Source organism: Elephas maximus, chromosome 21 (assembly GCF_024166365.1).
Source record: "Elephas maximus indicus isolate mEleMax1 chromosome 21, mEleMax1 primary haplotype, whole genome shotgun sequence".
Lineage (NCBI taxonomy): Eukaryota > Metazoa > Chordata > Mammalia > Proboscidea > Elephantidae > Elephas > Elephas maximus.
Genome location: NC_064839.1, coordinates 52,390,274 through 52,413,019, shown reverse-complemented (window position 1 = coordinate 52,413,019; position 22,746 = coordinate 52,390,274).

Sequence of the window (22,746 nt, the reverse complement as noted above, 5' to 3'; positions counted from 1 at the left end):
AGCTTCTACCTGTTCGTGGTATTTCACAGGCCTCCTCCCTCAGAGGGCACACGTGTGCCTAACCCTTGTCTCCACGAGCAGCAGATGGCAGCACACGTATGAGTGTGTATGCGCACACGCGCACATCCTGAACAGGTTTAAAAACAGCTCATCTCCCTTTGAAGTCCTCCAAAGCAAGCATTCAACATCATATCTGCAAAACTGAAATAAAATGGGGACATTTCTATATTCCAACATCCACTGACCCTTGTTTACAGAGAAAGGTAGTAACATCTTCCCTCTCTGTGCCACTTGCTACAGAAAAAACTTTGTGAGTAGGTGCCCACAAAGGAGCTGAAAATTGCCAACAGGAGGGATAACCAGAGTGAACATTTATGGAGCACTTTCTGGGTGTCAGCCACTGGTGCTAATCCAAAAACAGCGCTGCTTTGCTGAGGACAGTCCTGGTTTATGCCTATATTAGAGACTTGGGCTCTAATATATTATTACAGCTCTAGGGCTGCTGTAATAAAATGCCACAAATGGGTGGCTTTAAAGAACAGAAACTTATTGTCTCAGAGTTCTGGAAGCTGGGTGGCCTAATTCAGGGAGATGGCAGGACCATGCTCTCTGTCCCTTCTAGGGGAGGATCCCTCCTCATCTCTTCCAGCTTCTGGTGCCCCAGGTGTCCCTTGGCAGCATCACTCCAATCCTGCCTGTCTTCATATGGTCACCTTCCCTCTGTCTGTCTGTGTCTCTTCTCCCCTTTTATAGGACGCCACTATGATTGGATTGTTGTTGGGTGCCGTCAAGTCAATTCCAACTCATAGTGACATAGTAGAACTGCCCCATAATGTTTCCTAGGCTATAATCTTTAGGGAAGCAAGCATCTTTCTCCCATGGAGCCACTGGTAGTTTCAAACTGCTGACCTTTTGACTTTTTGGTTAACAGCCGAGCGCTTAACCAAATCTTATATGGCCTCATGTTACCTGAGAACATCTTCAAAGACTCTATAGCTGGGGGTTAGGGCTTCAATATACCTTTTGGGGGACACAATTCAATCCATAACCATGCCTATTGTCCCTGATGTAACCATTAGCAGCAATCCCTTTCACTTTCACAAGGTTCTGATTAGGATGATCAAGTGACTTGGCCCATAAGATAGTCCATTTCCCAGAAGAGGAAACTGGGGCTCAGAGAGTGCTGTGGCTGCCCCAAGTCATGTAGCTCACTGGGACTTAAAAACCCAAGCCTGACTGAGTCTAACCAACACTACTCTCTTTAATCACAGCCACCTCCTAATGTAAATGACAGTTGTGTGTTCACCAACAGACATGATGCAAACACAAACACAACCACAGATACAATGGTTAGTGTCTACCACAAGACTTCTAAGTCGGACTTCCTGTTCAAGGTCACCCTATTTCTGTTCTGAATACTATGGAGGAATTTAGGTTAGGATCCAAGGATAACCCATTCACTCAACCTCAAACAGCCCAGATTGTCTCCCATCAGCATCTCTGCCTAGCAGTTGGCCACCTCTTCCCTGGCTGTGGCTGGGGTCTAGAGTTCCAGGCTTAACAGAGGTTAACAGCCTCCCAGGTACACGAGAGGTGAACAGGGAGGAATCTCTCCAGAGTCTCCCTGGGAGATGAGGAAGATGGGATCTTCACTTTTCTCCCATCTGAACTTGCATCCCGAAGCCCATCTGGCTGCGCTGGGATCTTTCAGGCAGACTCTGGTTATCAGGGCTGGGTGCGGTGCGTGTGGCTCCACCCAGTAAATAGAGGCCCCCATAGGAAGCGCAGAGCAGGGAGCCAGCCTTCTTAGCCTTGAGCTCTGAAGCGAGGCCCATGAACTTGCCTGGAAGGACACACGGCCAGGGATTAGTGGGCATTACGGACTCTAAACAACCATAAGCGCGAGATGAGAAGAGCCTCAGCTGCCCCGCTGGCGGAGACAGAGCTGTAGGGGTGAAGAGCAGGCACTGGGGAGTTCCAGCCGTTTCCTGCACTCCCTAGCTGTGCAGCTGTGGCAACAAGCTTGACATCTCCGCAGCCTCCTCTGTACACTGTGGGTGTGAGGTCCACTCATTCAGCAACAAAGATGCACCTACTGTGTGCCAGCAACTGTTCTAGGCTCTGGTGGTGAAGCCATGAGTAAGAGACACAGTCCCTGATCTCATGGAGCTAGTGTTCTAGCTGGTGAGTGAATAAAGCACAAAATGGTGATGCTGCTATGGAAAAACAAAGTCTGAAACAAGCAGCTGAGACTGCTGTGAGAGGTTATTTTAGATGGGGGGAGGTGGTTCAAAGAGTCACTCTAACAAGGTGACATGTGAGCAGAGACCTGGAAGAAGAAAGGAAGCCAACTCCAGGCAGGTGTCTGAATACAAAGCATCAAACACAGAGAATACTGTGCATGCAAAGGCCCTGTGGTAGGGGTGCCTGGCTTCTGGAAAGGACAGGTGGGAAGGCCCGGCAATTGTAAGCACTGACCAGGGTCAGGACCTGTGGAAGGGCTGTTCAAGCTCTGCCCAGTGATGAGGAGGACAAGCAAAGCGAATGCTTGGGAAGTACTCAGAACTGTGCCTGGGTCATAGTGAGCACTTAGAAAAGGAGTGCTATTACCTAGTGCTGTCATAATTACTAAAGGCCAAGGGGATGTGTAGCTGGCTGCAGAATCTGCCATCAGCTCGGAGGCATGTCAGTCTAACACACCCAAGCACGAAGGCAGGCCCTGTCAGGCTCAAAGCAGGAAATGCCCTAGAGGACACCAAGAAAAAGCACTCTCCAAGTGTTTCCTTGTTCATTCATTAGCTCAGGTAATCCCTCAAGAAGGAGCCCTGGCGGCACAGTGGTGAAGCGCTCAGCTGCTAAGAGAAAGGTCAGTGGTTCAATCCCACCAGTCACTCTGCAGGAGAAAAGACCTAGAGATCTGCTCCCGTAAAGATTACAGCCTAGAAAACCCTATGGGGCAGTTCTACTCTGTAACACATGGGGTCGCTATAAGTCAGAATTAACTCGATGGCACCTAACAACAACAACAATCCCCCAAGGAGCCCAGCTAGGGAAGGCTAGCATTCTTTTTTGAAAGATGAGGAGTTGAGGTTTAAAGAGGGAAATAACTTTCCCGAAGCTGCTGCACCAAGGGAAGCAACTGCTTTAGAACCTTTGAAAGACCATCAAATGTTTCCCAGGTTGCAGCGTGATCACTGCTTCCCTGCACGATCTTTATCTACCATGAAAAACATCTCACCTTGAAAAAAATCCCACACACAGATTTACAAAGGGATGGAAAATAGGCTCATCGCATGTGTCAGCCAACTGCCATCAATCAGCAATGCCTCCCTAAAGGTTTCTGAGACCACACTCACACGGTGCGAGAAAGAGTGGGGTGATCAACTGGTGATGTCTGCCTTGGGTACCAGTGGTTGACAGTGGTGGACAGTGTGCCATGAATTTACTACTCCTTGGGCTGATCAGAGGAAAGAATTTTACACATACATGTATGAACGGAATGCACTGTGCATCCAGAGTACCATGACCATAATCACTAAACAATCGTTGCATGGTTATGAGAGTTCGGCACATTTAGTCCTCAGTCAATGCCACAAGTTAGGGCTATTATTAACCCCTTTTTACAGATAAGAGAACTGACATGCAGAGAGATCAAATCACTTGCTCAAGACCACTGAGTTAGTAGAGGGTGGAGTATAAGGGGGAGTCTGCACCCTTAACCACTTACCTCCTGGACTCCTGAGAGACCACAGAAAAGGATGCTGGCTTTGAATGGACAAACTTGGGTTTGACTTCCAGGTCTGCTGTTTATCAGAAAGAAAAGTGTTTAAGCACCTTCCAAAGACTATCTGGTCCAGCCCCAGATGCAGATGGATGTTGGTATTCCCATTTTATCATCTGGAGCTCAAAGAGGGAAAGAGATCTGTCCAGGATTACACAGCTTGGAAGAAAGGGAGCTGGGAATAGAATGCAGGGTTTTTACCTGCTCTAATCAATGCTCTTTTCTCTACATTAGATGCCAAGGGGAGTGTTATCCTGTGTGACTAGGGTCAGGAAATCAGAACCACTGCCAAGAATGAGCCCGAGCAATACAGCTGCTGTCCTTGAACAGAGCTCCAACTACACATGGCGGCAGGCCCATAAGCTGTCCTTCCCTGTATCCATGACGTCCATGCTTTCCGGCTGCTGTCAGGACAGACATAGACATACTGGACCAGCACCAGAGCAGCTGTTTGATGGTATTCCCAGCCCAACTGGAAAAGGGAATTAGTACAAACCTCCAGAGAGAGACTGTTCTCATGGAATCCACAGCCTGGCTGGGCTGCTGAGATGGGAAGGGAAGTTCAGCCTAATTTTGCATTCTCTTATCTGTTGACTGGTATGTTTCTGTCTCCAGCTAGTCTATCAGCCCCACAAGGGCTAGCACATGGTAGGAGCACCTCAAACGGTCATTGAATAAAAGAGTAGACAAAAGCTGAATTCCAAGGTCTTTACCTAGAGCCCTGAGAACAGGGATTCATGGTCCCTGTTTCAAGGTCACGACAAGACTTAGTGAGAGGAAGGGGGCTGATGGGGCCCTACCTAAGAGCCCTCTTCTCCAACCTGGAGGAATCATCTCTTGATGCCGCCAGCTCCTCAATGATTTCCTGTTGTCTCCAAGCACACCGAAATCCGAGTGTTGGGAATTTTCTCAGCACACGGTGTTCCCAGGAGCTCACTGCATGCCTCTACCATACCACTCAGCAGCCAGAGACTATGTCATATCCTCTGTGATAGGCTTTTCATCAAAGTAAGGCATGCTTAACTGAATATCCATCTGCAAAAAAAATAAATGAAACAAGACCCATACCTCACACCATGCACAAAAACTAACTCTAAGTGGATCAAAGACCTAAATATAAATCTAAAACAATAAAGATCATGAAAGAAAAAATAGAGATATTGCTAGGAGCCCTTATACATGGCACAAACAGTATACAAAACATTGCTAAAAATGCACAAACACCAGAAGAGAAACTAGATAACTGGGAGCTCCTAAAAATCAAATACTTATGCTCATCCAAACACTTCACTAAAAAAGTAAAAAGACAATCTACAGACTGGGAAAAAAAATTTTTGGCTATGACAAATCCGATCAGTGTCTAATCTCTAAAATCTACAAGATACTGCAAAACCTCAACAACAAAAAGACACATGACCCAATTAAAAAATGGGCAAAGGATATGAACGGACACTTCACCAAAGAAGACATTCAAGTGGCTAAGAGATACAGGAAGAAATGCTCACAATCCTTAGCCATTAGAGAAACGCAAATCAAAACTACAATGAGATACCACCTCACTCCAACAAGGCTGGCATTTATCCAAAAAACACAAAATAAATGTTGGAGAGGTTGTGGAGCGACTGGAACACTTACACACTGCTGGTGGGAATGTAAAATGGTACAACCACTTTGGAAATCGATTTGGTATTTCCTAAAGCTGGAAATGAAACTACCATACCATCCAGCAATCCCACTCCTTGGAATATATCCTAGAGAAATAAGAGCCTTCACACAAATAGATATATGCACACCCATGTTCACTGCAGCACTGTTTACAATCGCAAAAAGATGGAAACAACCAAGGTGCCCATCCACGGGTTAAACAAATTGTGGTATAGTCACACAGTGGAATACTATGCAATGATAAAGAACAAAGATGAATCTGTGAAACATCTTATAACATGGAGGAATCTGGAAAGCATTACACTGAGTGAAATTAGTCAGTTGCAAAAGGACAAATACTGGATGAGACCACTATTATAATAACTCAAGCAAAGGTTTAAACACAGAAGAAAACATTCTTTGATGGTTACGAGGGTGGGGAGGGAGGGAGGGGTATACACTAATTAGAGAGTAGACAAGGGACGGGGAATACAACAGAGAATCCCTGATGGTGCAGGAGAAAAGTGGGATGCAGACCTCAAATTGTAGTAAAAACACCAGACTTAATGGTCTGACTGAGACTGGAGGGACCCCAGAGGTCATAGCCCCTGGACTCCCTGTTAGTCCAAAACTAAAATCATTCCTGAAGCCAACTCTTCAGACAAAGATTAGAGTGGATTATGGGACATAAAATGATACTGGTGAGGAGTGTGCTTCTTAGCTCAAGTACGCACACAAGACTACGTGGGCAGCTCCTGTCTGGAGGTGAGCTGGGAAAGCAGAGGCGAACAGGAGTGGGTTGAGTGGACACAGGAAATGCAGGGTGAAGGGGAGGAGTGTGCTGTCATATTGTAGGGAAAGCAACAAGGCTCATATAACAATGTGTGTATAGGTTTTTGTATGAGAGACTAACTTGAATTGTAAACTTCCACTTAAAGCACAATAAAAAAAGAAAATGTAAGGCACGCTTGCCAAAAAGTTTCAAACCGTAGACAAATGCAAAAGTACACTGCGAAAGCCCGCCATGCCGCAGACCACCCCTGCAGACGTCACCTAGGCTAGCCATTCACATATCTCCTCACAGATATTTCCATCCCTACAGATTTAAAATGTCTCAATAGGTAAATGTTGGCTTTAACATAGTTCCAAAACCGAAAATGATACAAGAAAGGTCTGCTCAGAAGGTCCACTCCCTCTCCTCTCCCTTCTATCTATTCCTACCCTATACATGCTCAGTTTCCTTAATTTCTGCCTTATCCTTCCAGTATTTCTTTTGTTGGGGAAAAAAATACACACACACACATATATATACAACACAGGTATACATATTGCATGTACATGTACACATATGTATGCGCAGATACATATCTATTTCTTATGCAAAACACGGCATCCTATGCATGGCTGTTTTGCTCTTTGGGTTTTTTTTCCCCCCTTAACAATGTGCCCTGGATCAGTTCACATTAAGCTTTTTCATCCTTTTTTTTACCACTGCATAATACCCCACTGTGTGTACCATAGTTCGTACAACTCCATTTCTGGTTTCCCCCAAAGACGCAATGGTGGGGGACCAGATGGCTTTTCATGTGGTAGGAATGTGAAGGGACTGCTTGCCAGTGAGTATGTTCCTTCTGGAAACTGAGGCATTCTGGTTTTTCTCAATACTTTATAATTACAAGTAATACTGCAACGAATAACTTGTACATATATACTTTCATAGAAAGCATTTTCTATGCAATGCCAGCCTGTATTTTTTACATTGGTTGAATGCTGCATATTTAAGAGCACAGACCCTGGTGGCTAGACTACTTTGGTTCATCTTTCAGCTCTGCCGCTTATTAACTGTGTGACCTCAAACTAGGCACTTAACCTCTCTGTGCCTTAGCCTCCTTATTCGGAAATGAGAAGAATCACTAGCACTTACCCTGACGGGGTCATTCTGAGGATTAAGTGAGATAATGTGCATAAAATTGCTTATAGCAGTGCATGGTACAAAGGAAGTGCTCAGTAAACGTTTGCTGTGTATGTCTGTACCAGATGTCCGTGTTCATCCAGGCTGGTAAATGATCAATAATAAAAAACAGGCTCGTAAAAAAAAAAGCCCTGATTTATAGTATCTGCCAATTTCCATGGTATAAATACTTCCACCATGGCTGATTTCAAGCTACCAGTGCTCATCACTAATCACGAAGGAGGGAAGAGAGATGCACAACTGGCTTTCCTAAGCCAGTGCTGGCTGGCTTCAGGGTACCCCTGGCCATGCACATGCCTCCAGTTTTGTGCACACTAGCTGCCAACAGCCAGCACCTGAGTACCTTTGCCCTGAGCTCCCCTTGGTCTGCTGGAGGCCACTCTGCCTGCCTGGATGAGAGCCAGAATGCCTGGAAGTCACATACCCCAGGGTTGTCCTAGGAGTTGGGGGCATAAACACCCCAGCTCTTGGCCCTGATTGGACAGCTCTGAGGTGTGACTCACCACGGGACTGAGCCATTAGCCTCAGTGGGACTCTGCTTGCTGCCTCACTGGTGCTAGGCTTCCTCCCTTGCCTGATCCCACTTCTTCACTCCTCTACCTGTCTTTCCTGTGAATTTTCCCAATACATCCCCTTCACACAAATCTTTCTCTCAAGGTCTCTTCTAGGGAGGGGCCCCACCAAAAACTGCATCTAAAGAGGTATTTTTCCTAAGATAGACTGGGGCTTGGGGCTGCTTTCTACTCAATTATATTCAACAAGCTTCCAGGTTCTCTTTCCTATCAACCCCACTGTAACCTTTCTGAGGTTTCATCTATGTCTGTGCCCCAAAGTGTGTCAGTCCATGCATGATGACTCATGGAGTGAGGTCTTCTCCACTGACTCAGCAATGCCATTTCCTGCCCACAACCTTCTAGAACTCTTGCACTTTGACACAATGGGGGCCAGCCCACTCCCTGATTCACCAGCTCAGTTTTCTGCACATCCTGTACTTTCCCTGAGGACTTTTCTGTTCTCCTTCTGACCAGGGCCAACGCCAAGCAGCCCACAGAACCAGAGAACAGAAATGTGGCCAGGCAGACGCCAGCACAGTTCAAAAAAATAAGGAGGCAAACATGGAAGGTTGGAAGGTCCTTGGCCCTTCTCTCATTGGAATTGAGCTCACTGTGTTGAAATGTACAAAGTCCCTGAGCTCTCTTCCTGGTTTCTCCCAAACAGGCAATGGCGGGTGGACCAGATGGCCTTCCATGTGGTAGAAACGTGAAGAGATCATTCATCAGCGAGTATAATCATTCTGGAAACTGTTCAGAATGCTCATGTGTTCTGTGCTTTTTCTTGGAGTAAATAAGGTATAAAAGCATCAGAAAAAAGGCAAAGTTTTTGGAGGACTCCAAGCCACAGGGAGAAGAGAATAAGTTGACATAGCTCACTTTTATGGACAATTTCTCTGTGAACATGGACATCTGTTTAAGAGAGGACACCTTAGGACTTAGAGTTGGCTTCCACAATGGGTGAAGTGTGAGGGGCTGCCAATGAAATGGCCACCTTCAAAACCCAGTGAAAACAGAACTAGGTCAACAAAGGAATAACAAGATCCCAGGTTGCAAAACAAAACAAGTTGGCAGAACTTTTCCAAGAGCTGGACTGAACTGTCACCTGGCCATCAGCTTACGCAAATCCGCCTCTTTGCCTGTGAAAACATTTGGCTCAGGATTGCTTCTCGAATTCCATATGGTTAATCTGCAGGCGTGGAAACAAGCTTTAGGGTGGATTTCGGTGGTGTTGTTGCTTGGTGTAGAGCTCAGAGCTCACAACAGTATGTTTTAAGTGTCTAAGTCTAAATGGCATTTTCATGTCAGTCATTAAATCATTACAGTACTCTTTATCCAATGCTACCTGAGAATCTTGGTGTAAAATGATCATGGTTTTCCCTCTTGCAGAACACCATTAACAGTCTAGAACTACGTTAACCTATTCTGTTTCCTATTTGGGTAATTTTTAAGTAAAGCAAAACCAACTAAAAGAAAACAAGAAATGACAGAAATATTAAAATGCCACGTGTACCTAACAAAACCAAAACAGAGAATTAGCAATTTTTGGTGAATCTGAGCATTGTCACTTCAAATCTAGAAGATACGTCATCACGATCTCTCTTTCTTCAATTCCCTGATATTTTTACATTTAAATTGGCAGAAAAGGGGTAAATTCTCAGTTTAATATTCTTGCAAAGAATCTTCCAAATTGACAAATAAAGCATAACAATTAATAGCATACACTCTGGTCTCAAAATCCTGATTTTAAGTCCTCAGTCTGCTACTTACTAGATGGATAAAAAACCATGTCCAAACCCTTCACTCTCTAAGCCTCAAGTTTGGGGATTTTATAGGGTGGCTATAAGTGCTTACTATATTATCATCTGCCCCCAGAACAAACTCAATACATGACAACTATGATTATTTTTTTCTTAATTTGACTCATATTTGAAACAGATTAGTTACTTAAAACATACTCAGTAACCCTGTAATAACGCAAAATAATTCTACATGACCCACGTGCACGCACACACACACATACACACACAAGTCTTTTTAGGAGGGTGATTTTCCCCAAATCACATTTTAAGAGCCTGTGTGACTTGGGCAGTAAACACGCTGCTGCCTTCCCAGCAAATACAGTTGTCAAAATCTGTTTACTCTCAAATTTATATAAAAAGCTTCATTAGCAACCGCCATGGATTAAATGGCTGACACATGGCATACAGAGACAGTCTTAGGATGTTGGTTTACCCAATTTTGCAGCGTGATTTGTTTTTAATGAATTATGCACACTGATCATAGGCTCCGCGCAAAGCCTCATTTACTCTGGAAATTCCTGGAACTGCTATTCATTCAGCTGAGTTCTTTTTTTTCCCTTGAAAGTTCACGAAAACCCCTTTGAAAACAAAAAGTATTAACATACATATTTTTGTAGATTAGGAAACACAGATGATTTGATAGAAAGCAGGTTCTGGCTAAAATATGCATGATAATGAATCAGCTCTCTCTCTTTTTTTTTTTTAAGCTACGGAAAGCCTGACAGCAAAGAATTTTTGATGGAATAAATTCATCATAGATTCAAGAGTGCTCAAGGACTGGGGTCCTAAACCTCTCTGGAACAGCTCACAGCACTAAGCACATGATAGAGGCTCAATAAATATGTACAAATCAATTAATAAAATCACATTTCTAAACAAGCTCTTCACAAGTCAAGTGAGGAACTGACCCTTTTCTTAGGCACTGTGCTTTTGGAGCCGGCCTCTCTAAACGATTGCGATCCACCCTGCAACTCTCTGCAGTGGAAAACCATTCTTCCCTTCTGGCGGATCAGACAACAGCAGGACTTCTGGGTTATGTCTTCGTGCGGGCTGCAGCTAGGAGACACAGCATTGAGTGAGTAGACAGGGCAAGCCTAATGCTGAGCTGCACTGGTAAGAGAGGTGAGAAACGGCCACTGGCATGCCAAGTCTCTCTCTGCTTCAAAGACTGCAAGCACAGATATTCCGAAAAGCAGGAGGTGAACACTTGGCCAGAAGATAAAACCAACGTAGATGCAAATATTCTATTAATGAAGGTTGCTGAACACCCAGCACAGATGAGGCACAACTAGGTTCACAGCAGAAATTAACTGGTATAAGATGGCATCCCTGCCCTCCAGGAGCTTACAGGCTAGCCGGGGAGGTAAGACTAGAAGGTTGGAAATTAAATAAAATGCAAGATGCAAATAAGAAAGTGATGTGAGTAAATGCAAAAGACAAAATGGTATAGACGGTGTGGTGTAGGGAAAAGACTTGTGTCTACCAGTCAGACCCGTTTTGAGCCCTGGCTTGCCCACTAACCAAATGTGAAACCTCAGTTAAGTTTCTCGACCTCTCTAAACTTCAGTTTCCTCACCTTTAAAACAGGCATGACGGTACTTACGCCACTGACTGCTGTAAGACTAAGTGACATAACACGGGGCAAGACATTCGGAACAGGTAGTATTGTTCCAGTTCCCACAGATGGTGAGAACTTGTCCAAGATCACTTAGTGGTTAAGGAAGAGAACGGCACAAGAGCCAGTCTTCTGATTTCCCAACTGGTGTTCTGTTTTCTTAAAATGCTCTTATGAATTGTCCCCTCCCAAAATAGGTGCTGGAATCTTATACCAGTGAATGTGATCTTGTTTGGAAATAGGGTTTTTGTTATGTTAATAAGATCATATTGGTGTAGGATGGGCCCTAAACCTAATCACTTCTGAATTATAAAAAGAGTAGAACAGACAGATGCAGGCACATACTGGGGAAGACAGAGGCCGTATCAGGATCGTCTACAAGCCAAGGAACCAGGGAACGCACAGGACTACCAACAAGGAAAGAACTGATGTGGCCGAGACCCTGACTTGGACTTTTAGCCTCCAGAACTGTGAGAAAAAAAAATTTCTGTTCTTTAATATCATCCACTTGTCGTATTTTTACTACAGCAATGTTAGGAAACTAAGACAGATGCTTATAGGTATTTCATAGAAAGAGTTTTTGGCGAAATAAGTTTGGAAGCTGACAGATTAAACAAGTTTCTTTACTACAGGACTTTAACTTGAGTCTTTAACTCGGAAGTAAGCATTCTAAATCTCCAAAAGGCAGAGAGGTGCTTCGCAACTTATTTGAACCCCAAATTGTTTTGTTTCCCAAAAAGCATTTCATGAATCGAGTCCACCACCAAACACAAATACACTCAGTGAAGGACTGGGCTGGATTTAAACCACAGTCCATCCAACTCCAATTCCATGCATTTCCCATATCCTGCTTCTTCTTTGGAGGCAGGCACTGGTCTTACTCAATTTCATTGTCCCAGTGCTTCATACAGCATTTGGTTGTTTTAAGTGCTCAAATGATAAATGAATGAACACTGGGAAGTACAAAATGGTACAACCTATATAAAGAACAGTCACATGGTGGGTGCTTCATAACTGCTTATTGCCTTGGACAGGCCAGATCTCAACCCTTGAGATCAGGTGAGAAAAGAAGCTGAGTTCAAACAATGTCTAGAAATCAAGAAGAAATAAGACAATTCCACGACACTGCCTTAACCTGATATTCATGGACCCACAACTCCAGCACCCAACCAAAAATAACATAGATAGACAGACGTAGATAGATAAACCATCAGAAAGATAGACAGACGTAGATAGATAGACAGACTTAAACAGAAAGATAGATTGATAGATAGATGGATATAGACATAGATAGACAAACAGAAAGGCAGGCAGATATAGATGGACATCCATTTGTATGTTGCATGTATTTCTCTGAGGATAGCGCTCATGGTTCTTATTACATTCTCAAAGGAGTCCTCTCCCGACCCCAACTGAACAATGACCACTGAAAGTGGGTAACCAGTAGCAAAATGTGCTTAATGGCTGAGCATCCCAAGTGCAGCTTACGGTGGAAGTCCTGGGAAGTCACTGAATTCCTTTCCCTCTTGGTTCCTCATCTCAAGTTGTGGCTTCTCACTTCTCCCGGGAGGAACTGAAGACTTTGAGATGGGGCACAAGATGCATCCCTAGATGAAACCTGGATATATGGCACCTTCATCTGGCCAATTCAGGATACACCTCCACCCCAAGATTGCTCTTGTTACTCTGGGCAGGTCTTTTTGGCTAAAGTATCTAAGAAAACACTTGAAAATCTCCCTTTGTTCTGCCTAAACCAGTAGAGTTTGACAACTTTGGCCTACTATTTCAGCCACAGGCATCTTAATCATGGTGGGAGCCCAGACTCCTTTTGGGGTCTTCTTCCCACGAAGAGAAAAACGCAGTTTCTTTTCTCCAGCTGTCATTACTTTGGCCCAAACTACCTCATCTCTCCCTTAGGTTATGTAATAACCTCCTAACGCACTTCCAGCATTTACTTTTCCTCTCCCCCACTCCTTCCCATGCCCCAATACCTTTGCCCTCCACCAAGCTGTAAGGTAACTACAGATCAAATCAGGTTTCTCTGAGAAACCTTCCCTTGTTCTTAGATGAGACCTGAAGCCCATCCTACTGCCTACGAGGCTTGGAATGGGCTGCTCCCTGCTGCTCTGCCCTGCCCTTCCCTGATAGCTCCTCACCCACACCTGGTTCCTTGCTTCCTCTGCCAGAATGTGCTTCACTAGGCCACCTCTTCCCATCCTTTGCTTCTCAGTTTAAATGCCAGGTTCTCAGAGAAACCTTCTCTGACTTCTGTCTGGTTGACCACAGCATCTCAGCCCTTGGCTGCACACAGTGGGTACTCTATACACACTTACTCTATTAAATGGGCAAGTAGAAAACTGAAGACGGGGAGGGAGGGAGGCAGGAGTTAGGAAGGAAGGGTGGGAAAGGCATTAGGAAATAAAGACACCTAGTCCAGAAAAAAGTCAAGCCTTGACTTGCAATACTGAAGGATTCTATGGGCAAAAAATTGAATGACACAGGAAGCATTAAAAGAAGATGGGAGAAATACACAGAGTCGCTGTACCAAAAAGAATTGGTAGACATTCAACCATTTCAGAAGGTAGCATATGACCAAGAACCAATGGTACGGAAGGAAGACGTCCAAGCTACGCTGAAGGTGTTGGAGAAAAATAAGGCACAAGGAACTGATGGAATGTCAGTTGAGATATTTCAATAAACGGATGCAATGCTGGAAGCACTCACTCATCTATGCCTAGAAATTTGGAAGACTGCTACCTGGCCAACTGACTGGAAGAGACCCATATTTGTGCCCATTCCAAAGAAAGGTGATCCAACTGAATGCAGAAAATATTGAATAATATCATCAATATCACATGCAAGTAAAATTTTGCTGAATGAAGATTACTCAAAATGGTTACAGCAATACATCGACAGGGAGCTACCAGAAATTCCAGCCGGACTCAGAAGAGGAGTAAGAATGAGGGATATCATTACTGATGTCAGACGGATCTTGGCTGAAAGCAGAAAATACCAGAAAGATGTTTACCTGTGTTTTATTGACTACGTAAAGGCATTCTACTATGTGGATCATAAGAAATTATGGATAACACCACAAAGAATGGGAATTCTAGAACACTTACTTGTGCTCATGCAGAACCTATACACAGACCAAGAGGCAGTCATTCGAAAAGAACAAGTAGATACTGCGTGGTTTAAAATCAGGAAGAATGTGCATCAGGGTTGTATCTTTTCACCATGCCTATTCGACCTGTATGCTGAGCAAATAATCTGAGAAGCTAGACTATATGAAGAACATGGCATCAGGATTGGAGGAAGACTTATTAACAACCTACGGTATACAGATGACACAACACTGCTTGCTGACAGTGAAGAGGACTTGAAGCATTTACTGATGAAGATCAAAGACTACAGCCTTCAGTATGAATTATTTCTCAACATAAAGAAAACAACAATCCTCACAACTGGACCAATAAGCAACATCATGATAAACAAAGGTTGAAGTTGTCAAGGATTCGATTTTACTTGGATCCACAATCAACACCCAGTCAAGAAATCAAACGACATATTGCTTTGGACAAATCTGCTGCAAAAGGCCTCTTTAAAGTGTTAAAAAGCAAAGACATCACTTTGAGGACTAAGGTGCTCCTGACCCAAGCCATGGTTATTTTCAATCACTTCATATGCACATGAAAGTTGGACAATGAATAAGGAAGACCAAAAAAGAACTGATGCCTGTGAATTATGGTATTGGTGAAGAATACTGAATATACCATGGACTGCCAAAAGAATGAACATGTCTGTCTTGGAAGAAGTACAGCCAGAGTGCTCCTTAGAAGTGAGGATGGCGAGACACTGTCTCATGTACTTTGGATATGTTATCGGGAGGGACCAGTCCCTGAAGAAGGACATCATGCTTGGTAAAATAGAGGGTCAGTGAAAAAGAGGAAAAACCTCAGTGAGATAGACTGACACAGTGGCTGCAGCAATGGGCTTAAGCCCAGCAACAACTGTGAGTATGGAGCAGGACCTGGCAGTGTTTCGCTCTGTGGTACACAGGGTCCCTATCAGTCGGAACCAACTCAATGGCACCTAACAACAACAGTAACAACCCAGGACATGGTACACAGGGGGAGCTCAGAAAACTCCAGCACCATTATTCCCACCACTTCCCTTCCAATGGTCCCCTGATCATTAAGAGAAAGAACTAGAACTTGACTCTACATCTTCTGTCTCAGGTGATCTGTTTTGTTGACCTATGTTTCTCAAGTGCCTGGAACAGTGCTTGGCATATAGTAGGTGCTCAGAAAATCTTGTAGAATCGAATGAATCCCATGTGCCTAGCACTGCACCTGCTACACTTTATGGGACACATACTGACCAGCTGCCGTTGAACTGACCCCAACTCATGGAGCCCAAATGTGCGTCAGAGTAGAAATGCACTCCATAGTGTTTTCAATGGCTGATTTTTTGGAAGTAGTCACCAAACCTTTCTTTCCAGGAGCCTCTGGGTGGACTTAAACCTCCAAACTTTCAGTTAGCAGCCAGCACATTAGCCATTTGCACCACACAGGGACTCCACAACACATACTAGCAATCCATAAAGCAGGAGGTAAGACACATTTATAATGAGTGTCCAAAAAATTATACCCTAAACCAGTGTTTCTCAAAGTGTGGTCTGCAGATACCTACGGATCTCCAGACCCTTTCAGGGTGCCTGAGAGGTGAAAATGATATTCATGATAATACTAAGATGTTCTTGTTTGGTGTTGACCTTGGCACTGATAGCACAAAAGCAGCAGAGGGTAAAACTGCTGCTGCCTTAGCCTGAATCACAGTACTGGCACCAAACTGCACTAGCTGTCTGTGTGTTTTTCCCCATCATGCACTCACATTAAAATTTTTATAAGCCATTTCCATTTAACAATGTCTTTGATGAACCATAAGATCATTAATTTATTAAATCTCGACCCTTGGGTACATACGTTTTTAATATTCTGTGTGAGGAAATGGAAAGTACACATAAAGCACTTCTGCTGTGTACTGAACTACAGTGATCATCTGGAGGAAAAGTACGTGTGCAGATGCCTGAGTTGTGTGCTCAACAAACTATCTTTTTTTCATGGCGTACCATTTTTACTTGAAAGAACAAGTGATATGCAAACTGTGGGGATTCAGGCTTGAGTATTTGGCAGACACTTTCTCAAAAATGAGCAAAGTAAGCCTTTCACATCAAGGAAAACAGCTATCAGTGTGTTGCCAATGATCAAATTTGAACTTTCAAGCAAAAATTAGAATTTTGGCAAGCTTGTATTTACCATTGTGAGCTTGACTGCCTTCTAGTTCTTAAAGATTTATCTGATGAGATTGGTAGTGATGTTAATGAAAGTTTTTTTTTTTTTTTAAATATCAGATAACCAAATGTGTCAACGTTTGGAAGATTTGAATAACTCAGTGAAACAACATTTGCCAAATGGCTGGTGCATATTACAAAATCATCCTCGAGCAAAAGATCCATTCGAAGTGCAAGATAATGTAACAGAGCATGAAAAATTCATTGATATGGTTTCAGACTCCACTTTGCAAGTTACCTTTAAGAAACCGCCACTTGTTGAGTTTTGGTGTAGTATTAAAGAAGTGCGGCCACAATTCTCTAAAAAAGGCTAGTAAAGCACTCCTCTCTTTTCTAACTATGTATCTATGTGAGGTTGATCTCCATACAACGTCAATGAAAAAATATAACAGATTGAAATCAGAAGCAGATATAAAACTTGATGAGCTGTATAATTCTTTGGACACTCATTATAAATGTGTCTTACCTCCTGCTTTATGGATTGCTAGTATGTGTTGTGGAGTCCCTATGTGGTGCAAACAGCTAATGTGCTGGCTGCTAACCAAAAGTTTGGAGGTTTAAGTCCACCCAGAGGCTCCTGGAAAGAAAGGTTTGGTGACTACTTCTGAAAAATCAGCCATTGAAAATGCTATTTGAGATTATAAGAGATTTGCAAAAAATATAAAACAATGCCAGTCTCCTAATTTTTTTGTTTGTTTTGGAGTATCTTGTTATTTTTCAAAAAAATATGTTATTTATGTCGTGGATATATTGTTGTTTTTAAATATTCTAAATGTTTCTGATTTAACTTCTAATATGGTGAGTATCAATAGATAGGACCCACATAAACAAAATCTCCTTAGTGTTCTCAATAATTTTTAAGATTGTATAGTAGTCCTGAGAACAGAAAGTTTGTGAATCACCACTCTAATTCCCAAAATTTCCCCCAAACCAAAATCCATCTCAAAATGGCTCCTGAGAGAGCTCAGGAAGTTTAGGTGTGTGATCATGTAGCCATTTGAGTTCCTAGGAAGAAAGCCTTTGAAAGAATCATACTTTCTCTAACCCAAACCGGATTCCATCAAGTCAACCAGACTCATGGTGACCCCACGCGTGTTAGAGTAAGACTGTGCTCCACTGGGTTTTCAATAGCTGATTTTTCAGAAGTAGATCACCAGGCCTTTCTTCTGAGGTGCCCTTTGGTTGGACTCAAACCACCAACCTTCCCATTAGCAGCTGAGATCGTTAACCATTTGCACCACCCAAGGACTCCACTGTTGATCTAAGGGTCACACTTTCCAACATGTTTTGCTGCCATATTGAAATCATTTCCAGAAAATTTTAGAACTATAAGAAGGGACAAGTCAAAATGGGTCCATTATTTAGATGGAAAAAATAGAGGTAAGAAGTCACGACCTCGCCAAAGAGCAGCTCCTGGGTGAAGCCCCCCTTTTGTGAGCCGCCGAAGAACCCAGTGTCCCCAAACTTCCCGGAGCCTCTGCAGCCAGGGGAGATGGTGCGAGACCAAGCTTTTCTCATGACACATCCGCGGTTTGGCCTGTGGTCTCGGCTAGAATCATCCTGGGAATAGCTTGTAGTATTCTGGCCCCTGTTCATTTCCGTCACCACTGAAACCAGGAATTATCCAAGTGGGTGGAAAAGGAAAATTAGAGCAATTTAAGGAACGTGAAACTAGAGATAAACAATAGCTCGGCCACCCTCCTATTCGCTTCTCTCCAAATGTGCTGCAAACTCTCTGTTGCTCATCAGAGGCATGATTGAAACCAAGGCCTGAAATGCGGGGTTGATTGGAACTGACAGTTGGGGGCCCCCTTGAACTGCAGCCTGCAAGACTCCCGCCTCCCTGGACCTACCCGGCACAGCCCATGCTCAATTTCCCACACACAGCCCTGAAAAACGATTCCCAACACTCAACCACAAGGGGCTTTTTATCTTAGCTGTCAGCCTGAAATACATGCAGAACTCCAAGCAATTATGGAAACACTTGGGTCTCCTGAACTTTTCTCTGCTGGGTTTCTCTCCCAAATAAAATGAAATGAAGCTTAGTTCTTTGGGGATTAATATAAACAAAGATCATAGAGGCACCTAGTAAATGGGGGCAGGGAACGGAGATCACAAGGTTACTCAGGAACAACCTCATTGCATCCAACACAGAGACATCGTGCGTAGTGGGGGGAGGAGGGCAGGGATTCCAGGAGGGGCTTGCTGTGAATAAGGTTAATTCTTTTAATTAGAGCCCAAGAAAATGTTGTTTCAGCCCCCCTACCCCAACCCTGTCAATCTACATCTCGCAGGTCCTGAACAGTATCAAATGCAAATATCCTTTAAAAAAAAAAAAAAAAACAAAAAAGCGAGGTGGTCAGAGGGTCTAGAGGGAAGAAGGGATTTTTGAAGTATGCACTAAGTCAACAGACCCATGAGCAGTGGGACAGTAAAATTTCACAGCCAGGCTTTGATCTGGATTTCAGAAAAATGAAGCCATAAATGTAGAATGTTTTATGAACCCAAAACTAAGAAACTCTTTGTCTTTTATCTGAAATGTCTACTGAGAAAAAAAATCAGAGGAATATCTAAACGTCAAGCTCATTATATTTTATTTGCGGCAGGGTAAAAAGAGAGCACAAAAATATTTACTGAGGTTTATTTTAACTCTAAACTGAAACTCGTTTTAAAATACATATTTTTCCAATGGGTTTCAATGGATACATCCATCAACCCAAATACACAGAAATGAACACATTTTTTGCTGGAACTGCAATCTTCCCTCTGAGGCAGCTGTGGCTTTAACGAAAGTCTCCTTCTGTTATCAGCTCCCCAGGTGAGAGTCCCCTCCTGCACCCACTGCCACCCACCAGCTTCCTGGACTGTGTATCTGGACTTCAGTTGTCTCATTTCCAAACTGGTAGGGTTAATCAAATGAACTCAAGGATCCCTTTGGCCTAGAGATCCCACGCTCTCAACTGTCTTTTTTTTTTTTTTTTTTAAAGAGGGTAAAGAAAGAAAACACTTCTAAAGTAGCCAGTAAAGACTGCTTGCCTAAAAAAAAAAATAGTTGCCATCAAGTTGACTGCGACTCATGGAGACCCCATGTGTGTCAGAGTAGAACTGTGCTCCATGGGGCTTCCCCTGGCTGATTTTTCAGAAGTATATTGCCAGGCCTTTTTTCTGAGGTGCCTCCAGTCTTTCAGTTAGCAGTCGAGTACATTAACTGTTTGTACCACCCAGAGACACTGTTGTTGTTAGGAGCCACCAAGTCGGTTCCAACTCAGCAACCCCATGTACAACAGAACAAAACATTGCCCAGTCCTGTGCCATCCTCACAGTCGTTGCTATGTTTGAGCCCATTGTTGCTGCCACTGTGTCAAATCCACCTAGTTGAGGATCTTTCTCTTTTTCACTGACCCTCTACCTTACCAAGCGTGACGTCCTTCTCCAGGGACTGATTTCTCCTGATAACATGTCTAAACGAGTGAGACAAGGTTTTGCCATCTTCGCTTTTAAGGAGCATTCTGTATGTACTTATTCCAGAGACACTGCTCACCTAAAAGAGGGTGGGCAGCCCTCATCTCTTGATAAAGATGGGAGAGTGACCTAACTTCAGCCCAGAAGGTGGTAGAGGAAGTAGCTGTGAACAGCTTCTTCATGCCATTCACAGCTGGGTTCTGTCTCAGCTCAACATCTTTGGAAATGGTGCTTCACCTCTCTGTGCCTGTTCTCTTCACCTGTAGAAAGCAGTGACCAGTGCCCCTCTCGTAGTGGCATCACTGTGGGCGCTGAAGGAGCCTGTGCCTGTGACAGCGTCTGGTCCATGGGGGTCCTTGCCCATGGCAGGGGAACAGCCTCTGCTAGAACACTCTCCTCCCAGGCCCACCACGTCATCGGTAAGGGTTCCTCCCAGGATGGGGAAATGGCTCTCTTGGGTGGCTGGCAAGTGATCCTGCCTGCCTTAAAAAGAAAAGTCACTCTTTCATGAGATTTCTCAGGGAAGCGGGGGCCTACACTGGTGGTAACACCACAAGCTGGGATAGTGTCCACTCAGAAAAGGACTTCATGCCAAGAGGTTTCTAACAGAAATGGACCCACTGGCTATCACAACAACCCTCTGACGAAGGCAGGGCTATCAGAAGAAACTTGTCTTACAATGAGGGAACCAAGACTGGTGGTGCCTAAGTCAGAGTTTATAAGCAGCCAAGCTGAGTGTACTGGGGTCAATAGTGCCCCCAAAATTCATGTCTACCCAGATCCTCAGAATGTAACCTTATTTGGAAATAATGTCTTTGCAGAAGCAACTGGTGAAGTTAAGACGAGGTCATACTGGAGTGGGATGGGTTCTAAATCCAATGACTAGTGTCCTTATGAGAAAGCCATGTGATACAACTACTGGTCTCCACTCATCTGGAACCAAAGAGATAAAAGGGAACCCAAGACTCTGCGAAGAAACTAGTCTATAGGACTGTCTACACAAACCAAGGCCTCATCTACCCTGAAGAACTAGATGGTGCCTGGCTACAACTACTGCTTGTGCTGATCAGGGCCACAATAGATGGATCCTACAAGAATGGGAGAAAAACATAGAACAGAACCTCAAATTCTTAAAAAAAAAAAAAAAAAACAGGATTAGTGGACTGGTTGAGACTAGAGGACTCCCCAAGACTACTACCCTAAGATACTCCCTAAACCTTGAACTGAAACTATTCTGTGAGGTTACCTTTTAGCTAAACACAGATTGACTCACAAAACGAAGACGAACACTCACAAGTACTACGCTCCTTCAAAAAAGTCATCTATATGAAGCCAAAAAGTCAACAATTACTTTAAATAAAAAAAAAAAAAAAAAAGATGAGATGGTAAGGGGTCAGGGAAACTAGATTACTAGAAACCGAACATCCAGAATAGAGATAAAGAGAATGTTCACACATTGTAAAGAATATAAGCAATATGAACAATTTGTATAGAAATTGTTGAATAGGTACCTAATCTGCTATATAAACTTTCACCAGAAGCACAATATTATCTAAAATTTAAAAAGCCACGTGAAGACATACACAGACACGCAGAGGAGAAGGCAGCCATGTGAGGCCGAAAGCAGAGACTGGAGTGATGCATCTACAAACCAAGGAACGCCAAGGGATGTCAGCAAACACCAGGAACTGGAAGAGACAAGGAAGGGTCCTCCCCTGGTACCTTCAGAGGGAGCACAGCCCTGCTGACACCCTAATTTCAGACTTCTGCCCTCCAGAACTGGGAGAGAATAGATTTCTGTTGTTTTAAGCTCCCAGGTTGGGGTAATTTATTATGGCAGCCTCAGAACACTCATGCACTGAATTTCAAAACCCATTTCAAAATCCTTGGTGTTTTAATTGCCTTCTTTCCCTAAAATGTGTGGTTTCCTCCTTTGCATAAGGTAAATCACCAACTTTCTAGAAAATCTTGCAAGTTTTATGATTGACTATTCTGCTTTTTAGGCAAATAATAAGAACTCATTTTTGGTTTTTGGCATTTTCATGTCTTAACCTCATTTCCTCTCAACATTATGTGATAAAATCAGAAGTTAGGAGTAGTTGTTTTGGCGTTTTTCTTTAACTTTCAAGTGAAACATTAATAATAACAAAGGGCCATACGTGAGAATCTTTTGCAGTCACTGAGCTCTTTACATAATTAAAAAAACCAAAACCAAACCCGTTGCAGTCCAGTCAATTCCGACGCATAGCGACCCCATAGGACAGAGTAGAACTGCCTCATAGCGTTTCCAAGGAGCAGCTAACGGATTCGCACTGCCGATCTTTCCATTAGCAGCAGTAGCTCTTAACCACTGCATCACCAGGGCTCCCTTTACATAATAGTGATACTTATATTTCTGTCCCTGTATGCTGCCGTAGGGTAAAAAACACCGCAAAGTTTAGCGAAGCAAAAAGAAAGTTTTATTCAGACCAGAAGAGCTAGTTGTGGCCCGGGCCAGCTAATATACAAAAAGGCAAAAGCGGGAAGCAGACAAGCATGCTGCCAGGGCTAGTGTCTACCCACATCC